A 10,108-nucleotide genomic window follows, 5' to 3' on the forward strand; every position below is an offset into this window, starting at 1 on the left:
TCCATTATTTGAAAAATATCTATATCCCAGAAGGCATCATTCCAAGGCAAATGGACTTGGAATTACTAAATGTATGTCATTGAATCAACACCATGAAGAATTCTGATTTTCATTTCACATATCAGAAAACTATATGTATTAGACATAGCAGGTCTTACTATATAAAGCACTTCCCCCTGAGCTGTTGGAATGAAGGCATTTCCCTCCATTCCCATTGTACATTGAAGGAATAATATAATTCCTATGTACCAGCTAAGCTGGAAAAAGTCCTCTACAGTGGAATCAGTGAAAAGATACAGAAACCATCTCACAGATGAGTGATACCTAATGGACCCTCAACTTTAATTCTGAGACATGAGCCTAAACTAAAAAGCTGGGAAAGGGAAAGGGGGTGGGGGTAGAAGAGAAGAAACAAGTTTTCTCAGAGACAGAAGCAAAGCAGGGTGTACAAATTTACACAGAGGGAAAATTATGTAATTATCAATGTCCTCATACCCTGTCTGAGGGTGAGCATGAATAAAACATTAACAGGAACTGTACCAATTAAATATTGAGGTGCTTGATGTCAGTGCTCACCACAATAAGAGCCTTTTACACTCATCAGCTATTTTCCTACAAAAAGATTTGTCAAGATGAGGGGAAAAACATAATCCAGGAATAACAAAAAAGCTAAACTAAACTAAAAAGCATCTTTCCCCGCCCCCCCCCCCCCGCACCACCACCATTAATTCCCATAGGAAAACAATGACAAATTTAGGTTGCACTCCACTTTCCTAACATCTGCTAATTTGAGGCATTACCACAGTGACATGAATTTTTCAGCTTCCTTCCAGATATCTGGTAGCGTTTAATGCACAAGCTCCATTTCCACGTTCTATTTTCACTGAAATCAATTCTGCTGTTGTTGGCTTTGAGGTCAGAGCTTCAGCAGTGGATGGCACTGGGCAGACTCCCAACAGACACAAGGTTCAGTGAGGGGATCTTTGAGATGACCTCCTCATGGTGCCCAGGCGCTCACTCTCCATCCTTCCACCATCCTCGGGCCCAGGACCACAGTCCATCCACACTCAGCCACCATCCCATGTTGCTGAACTTGAGTTGCTTCGCCAACCCTTGCTTGCCCTGCCCCCATTTGTCTTAGCATCCATCGTTCCCTACAATCCCTACCCCAACTCTTGCCCTATGGCTAATACCCTCTCCTTACGATTTCCACGTTTCTTGGTCAGTTCATAATAGATGGAGGTCAAGGGCTTGTCAGGTCTCATCAGGCATCTCCATCGGCTATGTTGCTGAATACCCACTAACATTCCCATGTGGGTTACCTTAATTCTCAGGGAGACCTCACTTTTCAATACATTTCCATAGTCCTCCTTCTCTTCTTAGCAAACCTTTTCTGAAGCAGTCTTCAGAGAAAACCTCCATGGGTGGGATGCCAAACCTGGAAGCCATTAGTCATAAAACAAAGATCCCAGGGCTAATGTGGGGGAATTCCTTATGAGTTGCTGGTCAAGCACATTCCAGTGACATCACTTCTCAAACAACACAAGCTACTGATACTGCTCTTGGTTGTCCATTAGAACTAGACAGTAAGACCCCTTTGCTAAAAACACCACATGCCCTGGTTGCAGGATACTGAGAAATCAAGCCAGGACGATGCTAGGAACCTCCTTTCTATGACCAGCTTTACAAGTGCCAGAAGGTTCTATGCAGGCCACAAGAAGAGAAGAGTCACTAGGGGTCTTATCCATCTGCAGACTTTATATGCTATAATACTGACTACCAGGCAAGATGTGCCCACTGCTGCAATAATGGCATAACTGTTATGAGAGTAACTAACTACATTATGATTGGGTCCAAAGCCTGCTCTGCAGCAGGCCGTTCATGCCTGGTATCCTGCATCATCAAAGGCCAATGGTTGAGGAAGTCATAGGCCCTAGAAAGGAGTTTACTACTATTGCCGTGCTAAGTAGACATGCTGTCACACTATCTCCTAAATATTTATGTGTATGCCTGCAGACAAGTTCTACTCTCAGACTTAATCAAAGAAGCCTCTCTTTCACTGAATGATTGAATATAGATAGACTCATGGCTGTCCAAGTGCTGAGCATGAGTGAATGTAGAGTGGCCATCCATAGTACATTGATATCAGCTCCTCTGAGGCTCAGGAGACATCACAGGAAAGAAAAGAGAGAATGTAAGAGCCAGGGGATGTGAAGGATGCCTGTGAAAGACCATCTTCTTGACATGACATGGTCAGTGTAATCAGGGACTCACAATGGATGCAGTTGTGATTGGGCCTGTCAAAATTCAGTCATGGGTAAGAGAGGAAATCCTGAGGCCCTGGTACTCCCCAAGTGCTATTAGTTCTAGATGGCTACTGGGAAAAGAGGAGCCATGACCTTCAGGGGTGTAGCCATCAGTAAGTGCCTCATTCTACAGTGGGTAGCTCCATGCCATGTTCACTAGCAGGCAGAGGTCCTAGAAGGTCTTATATGACAAGAGTAGGAGTTAGCTAGAGAGAGCCGTGAGTGAGGCCAGAATGCATTATACACGTGTTGGAAATTATCAAAGAGTAATTCTTAAAAAAAAAAAAAATTTTAAACCAAGGAAAATATTGAATATACAGGAAAATTAATAAGAATAGAACCTATAAGAGAGCATTTCACAACTTTGATGACAAACATTTTTAATAAATGAACAGGGAAGCCAAATATCAAAAAAATGGTACATAAAATTATAGAATATAAATTGAGCTACAATTTGTTAATGCACAAGAAGAACCTCACTCACTTTTTTTTTTCGTATTTTTGGCTCAATGATACCCCTGTTTTAGAATCTATCTGACAGGATAATCAGAGCCAAGGTCCAAAACCTAGATACATTTTGTATATTCTATATATTCACAGTGACGAAAATAAACCGCATACATCCTGAAGGTTTCTATAAAAGATGAACGCCTGAGAACACGTTAGAAAATCATGATTGTAATCCTAGGATTAACAAAACCTGTCTCCTGGCTAACTCCTTCACTGCAGTTTCCCAGTTTCAAGATAATGCATGGGAAGGCTGCCTTCTCTTCCATTTCTCATTCCTGCAGGCCAGGGTAGGGATCATTCTCTCTGTGGCCTGCAGCCCTAGAGCACTGTCCTGAATCACAGCCGGCCATATGGATTTTTAGTTCTGAATCTGCAGTATGTACCGTCTCATCTCTCAGAAGCCAGATATTGATCCCTGTCGCACTGGGGCTGCACAAACTGGATTGCCTGAATTCAGGGGATTTTTTTTTTAAGGGACAAATTCAGTAAATTAAATGGAGTGGATGTGTTTTTCTCTTATGCAGTACCAAGTTGCAAGTTTGACTGCACCGTTTGCTTTCTATCTCGGTTTTCTGCTGACAGAGAAATCTACAATGCAAAATGGTATTAAAAGAAGCCACTTTTTGATGGCTCATCAAGTCAACCCTGCCATGTGCCCCAGGCAAGCTCTGAAAATGAGGAGCACAGCTTGATGGCTGACTCACAGATCAGCAAGAAAACATCTCAGATGCTGCCTCTATGGTCAGCCACATACTAAGTTGGCAAATACTTGCTGGATGCTTCCTGGTGTTCCAGGTACTGGAACTGACACAGGGTTGGTGCCTATTCTCTGAGCTTCTGGTACACTAGGAAAGAACCTGAACTAGTCGCTTTGATTGAGACCAGAAGAAACAGAACATATTGCAGGGTTCAGCCAGACCCAGCTTAGCTGGAATGTTCAGGATTTGTCATTTAAACTGCATAACAACAAAGAATAGACAGTTGACTAGTTTCACTGGAACCAGAAGAGGGGGTAGGAAATACCTACAGAGTATCATGGACTGGGGGTCCTGGGATTGAAGAAAGGGTAGCCTTTTTTGAGAAACTGAGAAAAGAGCTCCATTGACAAAGAACAAGGAGTAAAAAGAAGAGGAAGAGGAGGAGGAGAAGGAGGGAGAAGAAGAGCAGCTGTTGTTGCCATTACCACCACAAGAATCTGAACTGGAATGCTAAGGAATGCTGGGTTAAAGATCCAGGCCTTTTTCTTAAATGCAGTGAGAATGCATTTGTGCATCTTATGTTTCTTTTGGTGCCATGAAGCCATTGAGAAGAAAAGCAGAAACTTCTCTCACCTAGGAGGCTATTGCTATCTCACAATGATGATGAGGTGATAGAGGTACAGGGTTAGTACTCACAGAGAAGCAGGGATGATTCTAAGTCCATGTCAGCACTCTGGATCACACTTCTGCTGCCTAGGATCAAGTTTCCAACCAACTCATCCCCTTCAACCTCCTATACCCCACTGTCCACTCATATCCTGATACTATGTAGGTGAAGAGAAGTCCCAAGAGGGGTGTTTTAGAATTCATCTATTATACGTCTGGTATCGGTTGGAAAGTAGCCAGTTGTGTGTCTGCCACCAGACATGTGTATATTCTTATTTGTACAGAATTAGTCAGTGAAGATACTCCATTATTGGGAAAGAAAGAAACCCATGCCAGCACTCTGCCTGGGAAGACAAAGTGAGCCTATGAATTTCACACTTCATCACCTCCCAGACCCAAGTTCTGTCTCCCTTGGCGTTATCCCTCTGATCATGTAAAAATTAAATGGCAGTCAGCACCAAGCCAGGAATGGCGGACTAACTGTTCATCCCATCGGCTTTCATAAAGCTCTGGCCACTTCAGAACTGAAATGGATGTTGATCACGGGTTCTTAAGAGGATTTTTAAAAGAAAACAAGTAATATGTTCCCTCCTCAATTGTGTGTTTTCTCCAGAAACCTTCTATGAAAGGTTTTTATTATCTGAGGCTGCTTTTTAGATGTGGCTCCTGCCCTGAGTGTATTTGCATTAAGATGCAGGCCTGGTTCTTGTGTCTCCAAGAACGGTGCCCTCTTGCTATTAGTGCATCCGAAGCCCCTCACACTCACAGCAGAACAAGAGGAGTCAAAGCAGATGAAAGGGACCAGATCCATTTGCTCCTAACCAGGCCCCTGAAGAGCCTCTTAGAAGGTCCCGAGTTACAAATACATTCATCTTTTCCATTCACAAATACCTTTTTGAAGGTAAAGATGGGTCTATGAAATGGGAAGAAAATAATGTGTGCCTTTTCTACTGTTCCTTCTAGAATCTTCCTTCAAAATGTTTTTATCTGCCAGCCACAAGGCTAGCCTTAGACGTGTCTCATTCATCCCCAGTGTATTTTAACGTGTATTTGTTCCCTGCAACGGTGGGTGTGTGCGCCATTTGCTTTTCTTGGGCAAGTTGTGATCAAGAGAAAGAACCTGGTGCTCTTGTCTGAGGGACAGACAGAGCCAGGATGTAATGAGTCACATCTACTGCAGAACTGCATGAGCTTTCACAGAAGCTCCCTATTGACCTGGAAACCTTTGCAGGAATAGCTGCTGGTTTCCATAACAACCACACCCATGGCATCCAGCTATCCCCCTGCACGCTGGTTAAGGAAGATGGGACACAATGTGTGATGGGTTTATTTACGGACCTGTGTGGCGAAGGAAATTTCTGAAAGACCACAGCTGACCCATACCTTGAGAGATTAAGGTGTTAGAGAGCTGACCCTTCAAAGCAGGCATGATACTGAGGTCCAAAAGTGAGCACACAGACCTACGTCTAGGATGTGGCTGAATTTGTGTCTCGTGTCGTAACGCACTTTTGAGTGTGTCCCAGTGCCTAGTTGTAAAGCGTATAGGAAGTGTGTTTAACTGCCTCTGCATTTTCCCTTCTTTCTACCAACACCCTTTCTGCAGTTTTAGACCAGGGAAATGATGAAAAATGCATCGAAGGTAAGGAGGAGACTCCTCCCCTGAATTCTTCTTCAATTTATCTTAATCAAAATTCTCTAGGGCTGAGAGACACCCCTCTCCCTGTGGGAGATACATCGATGAGCCATATAAATAGATTCTAGGATCTCTTCCCAAGATGTGATGGCTGACTTTGTTCTCTTCACACAGAATATGTTGCCCAGCGGTTAGCACCATCACCTTGTACTTGGCAGCACATTGCCCAGTGGTTAGCACAGCCACCCTTGTATTTGGCAGGCACCGACTCTAGTTGAGTTCTGATGTTCAGATAAATTGTTTAACTCTTCATTTCCAGTTTCTTTTTAAGTAAGATGGAAGTAATAACTATTTCACCATCTCGTTGGGTTTATGATATTCCATATGTCCAATACTTTTGGGACTGTGAACTGGTGTAGCCAGCTATGGGAATCAGCATATAAGTTCCTCAGAAAACTAAACATAAAACTACCATATGATTTCACTTTTTTTGGATAAGAGGCCAAGAACCTCGAAACACTGGGTCAGACCCCAATGACGTATAACAAAAGGTGTCCTTTTGCCTTGGCTCCTAGGAAGCTCATTGTCAACTTTAATGAATAAATACAACATGTTATAAAATTCTAAGATCAATATGCTCTCTGCTCTTTCTCCTGTGCTTTATTTTCTACTGAAGTCACGTTTGGAGTAACACTGATTTCTAATTGAACTTTATTCTATGTATTTTATAAAGCTGCATCAAATGTCAGGGACTTGAAGTCAAACGTAAGACAAGCGAGTAGAAAGGGGAAATTGAGCAGTTTTTTTAATCACACCTGGAATGTGAAAACGAGTGTTCAGAGCACATGCTAGTAGAATAAACTAAAGGCTTAAGCTTGGCAGTGCCACCTGCCTCTTTCACGAAGCAATATTAAGTGGGCACAAACACCGAGAACACACTCTGGGGCTGGACCCCTCAAGTCTGAATCCTTGACCCATCCCTAAGAAGTACTGCGAGTTCTCTGGCTGCTCCACCCTTCTTCTTCCTCATCTGTGTGGAGCACAGGCAGCCCTTCTCTCAGGAGCTTGTCATGACAACCAAGGGAGTTAGGATCTACAGAAGACTGCCAGGTAAGAGCAGGTGCCTGGTTATCTAGGATTGCCATCATAAAGAACGAAAGGGAGCATGCCTCTGGGCCCTCACAGTCTCCATGTCTGAAGCTAGACAGATCCATAAGGGTATTAGGCAGGGCTTTTTTTTTATTCCAATTGTTTGGGGGGAGGGTAAGGTAACCAGTGCTACTCCAAATCAAACTTGACACCCACCTCATTCAAAAATCATATACTTCCAGCTATTTCATGTACACCCCTGTCATTCACTACATGTGCTTAGCATTGAAGAACATTTTTTTTCTCAAATTCTCACCTAACAACATAATAATATTTCATTAGAATTGAATTTGACTGCCCGTGTGTCACAGTAACGATTATGTTTGTTAGGTTTTGCATGTGTCTATGTATGTATGTGTGTATGTGTTCAAGTTTTTCATATGCACATGCTAGTAGAGGCCAGGATCCAACTAACATGTTGTTCCTCAGAAGCCATCTCTCTTGTTTGGGGGGCGGGGGGCGGGCATAGTCAGGCTAAACAGGCTAGCCATCAGCTCCAGGGATCATCTTGCTTCTGCCTCCCCAGTACTGGGCTTATAAATGCACGCCTCCTTCCTCAGCCTTTTTTAATAGGATTTTTGGGGAAATCAAACTCACATCCTCACACTTGCACACTTCTACCCACTGAGCCGTCTCCCCAGCCCACAGTTAGAGTTTTTCATGTCTGAAATTTCAGTTACTGGAGCACCGTGTGTCTTAAATGGGCCCCCAAATCACAACTGCCTTCACTTGCTATCTCCCTTCAATTTTACCTAGGTGAAAACAAGATTTCAGTCCCAGAATGCTTGCACTTTTCTCACTCAAAGAAATCCAAGAACACATACCCTTAAAATTCAACTCGCGCATCTAGTCAATGTTTTTTGTCTTTTATTCTCCTCCTCCTCCTCATTTTGATCCATTGTGCAGCAATCAACTGTACTGATCTAGTAGCAACTCCACCCAGTCATTAAGACAGCTGTGCTAACTGCTAGGGGACCTTCCCCAGTCCAGTTTCAGTCCAGAGGAGACAGAAAACTGCAGAGTCAATGCAGACTGCAATCCCTGGGTAAACTACAGCTCTGAGTCACCATTTCCTTCACAGACAATTTGCATAATTTGGATCTATTTTCCAAGTTCCCTTTAAGCATCCTGTTTTGAAAGGAGGGCACAGGGTGTGCAATCAGAACTTGAAAGGTAGATGCTGCCTCTTGATTCCTGCTAAATAATGCAGTTGGAAAGAGACCCCAGTGAGATACCAAGGCATCTTGGCTTCTGCCTATCAGCTTAGATTCAGACAGAGTTTAATTTCCCAATGCACAGTTCCAAAATCTGGGCAGCAGCAATGTCTAGTTAACTACATGGCCACGTCCTGCAGGGTGGTGGGTGGGTGCAGCTGGGCAGTGGGAGGCTTCTGGTTTGTGTTGATTGTGTGGCCTGGCCTGAAGAGCCTCCTGGGACCAGCAGTGTTGTGCAAATTAAAGTCGGCCTGGCCTGAAGGTCAGCAGCCATCCTCCAGCAATGACTGGCCGTCCCAGCCCACTGCCCTTGAGAAATTGGTATACGGCAAAACATATTTGCTCAGACACAGAGAGAAAGCGATTCTTCACCTAATTACATCCATTTGGCTTCAGAAACATAGATCCAGTCCCTTTATGAGGAAACAAAGCAAGAAAGAGATAATCGCACTTTTTTGTTCCTAAAATCTCTCCCGATGTTCTAAGGGAAAGCTGTGTGGCTGAAGGAAGACGGTGTGCCTGTGTGCTTTGTGAATATACATGCTACATAAACAGAGATGGTAGAAAGCCAGGGCCATGTGCCCCACTCTAGGACTGCCTTACACAAATAGCCTCAACGAGACCCACCTACAGATGGCTTCTTACCACATACACCTTCTCACTAGCCTGTGGCAAAACAGCAGTCTCTCTCTGTCATGGGGGCCTCTGGGCACTGCAGTCCAGTCTTCAACTCATGGACTCCTTGTCTTTATTCATTTGCAGAAAAGGGCTGTTTTAGCCAAGCATTTCCCATGGAAGCTATGTCTTTAAGAGCTAAGTCAGTGGGTAGAGGAGTCCAGAGGAATGTTCTAGAAATAACTATGTGGTAGTCTAGGATTCATACAGCCTTGGGAGTCTGAATGCAAGTCTAAGGAGTCTGATGTTTTCAAGTTTGGTTGGGCAAAATTGGAAAGTAGGTGATGATTCTCTTTTGACAAAGGAAGTCACAGAGCCTTTGTCTGCTCCACTGGGACCCAGACAGTTGCCTTTATTCCTTATCAAATCCTTCCCTGGTCTCCTCACTCTGCCAAACCTCACTCCTCTACTTCCACCTTTTAACATTATTTGTCGATACTAAAATCTAACATTTCTTCCTTAGGTTTAGTTATCTCTTAATGGGAATCAATGCTAAAGAGATAAAACTGCACATTTTTCATACCTGGATCATGGAAGAATGTCAGGTCATGCCAGCCTTTCTGGCATTGCTGAACAGCCTGCCCTGCAGGAGGTCCCCACTCTCCTGACCTGCGCTGGGGTCCCAGTTCCATCACTTTGTGGACGCAGTTTTCTATGCATAGACATGCAAAAGGCTAGAATTGCCTCCAACGTAGTATTTGATCCAGCAGCCCCGTAAAAACATGGCCCTAGAAAAATAAGGATGAAAACACAGAGAGCAGCTTTCTTCCCTCACCTCCCCCAAATTCGCCTGAAGAGAAGGTGTTTGGTACCACATATTTACCGTAAGGAACCTTACAGAAAGGCAGCAAAGTCTGTCTCAGAAAGGCTTTGAAACCCTCGGCTTAAAGGGATTGCACAGTTTAAGAACAAAGGGTTACAAAGCCCTAATGTGCAGCTTAAAACATTATTACCGACCTAGTTTCTAGTCTTTAAGAGAGAACCACGGCTTTTCTAGTTATTTTGTCTTAATTTGCAAGCAGTCCTAGCTGAATTGTTCATTTATTTCTAAGATCATGTCGTTAGTTACAAGGTTAAGATTCAAACGGGCAGGGGAGAAGAAAAGGCTAGCTGCTAGCAAGAAAAATGGATCCTGTGACCTTTAGCAAGCATTTTGGTTGCAAGGCACGGGTTTCATTACAGCTAATGGTGAGAACAAACAGGTGTAAGAATAGGCCCTTCACCCTCAGCCCCACGGGAGCCCCCGCTGCAGGTTCT

The sequence above is a fragment of the Peromyscus maniculatus genome, chromosome 7 (assembly GCF_049852395.1).
Source record: "Peromyscus maniculatus bairdii isolate BWxNUB_F1_BW_parent chromosome 7, HU_Pman_BW_mat_3.1, whole genome shotgun sequence".
NCBI classification, from domain to species: Eukaryota; Metazoa; Chordata; class Mammalia; order Rodentia; family Cricetidae; genus Peromyscus; species Peromyscus maniculatus.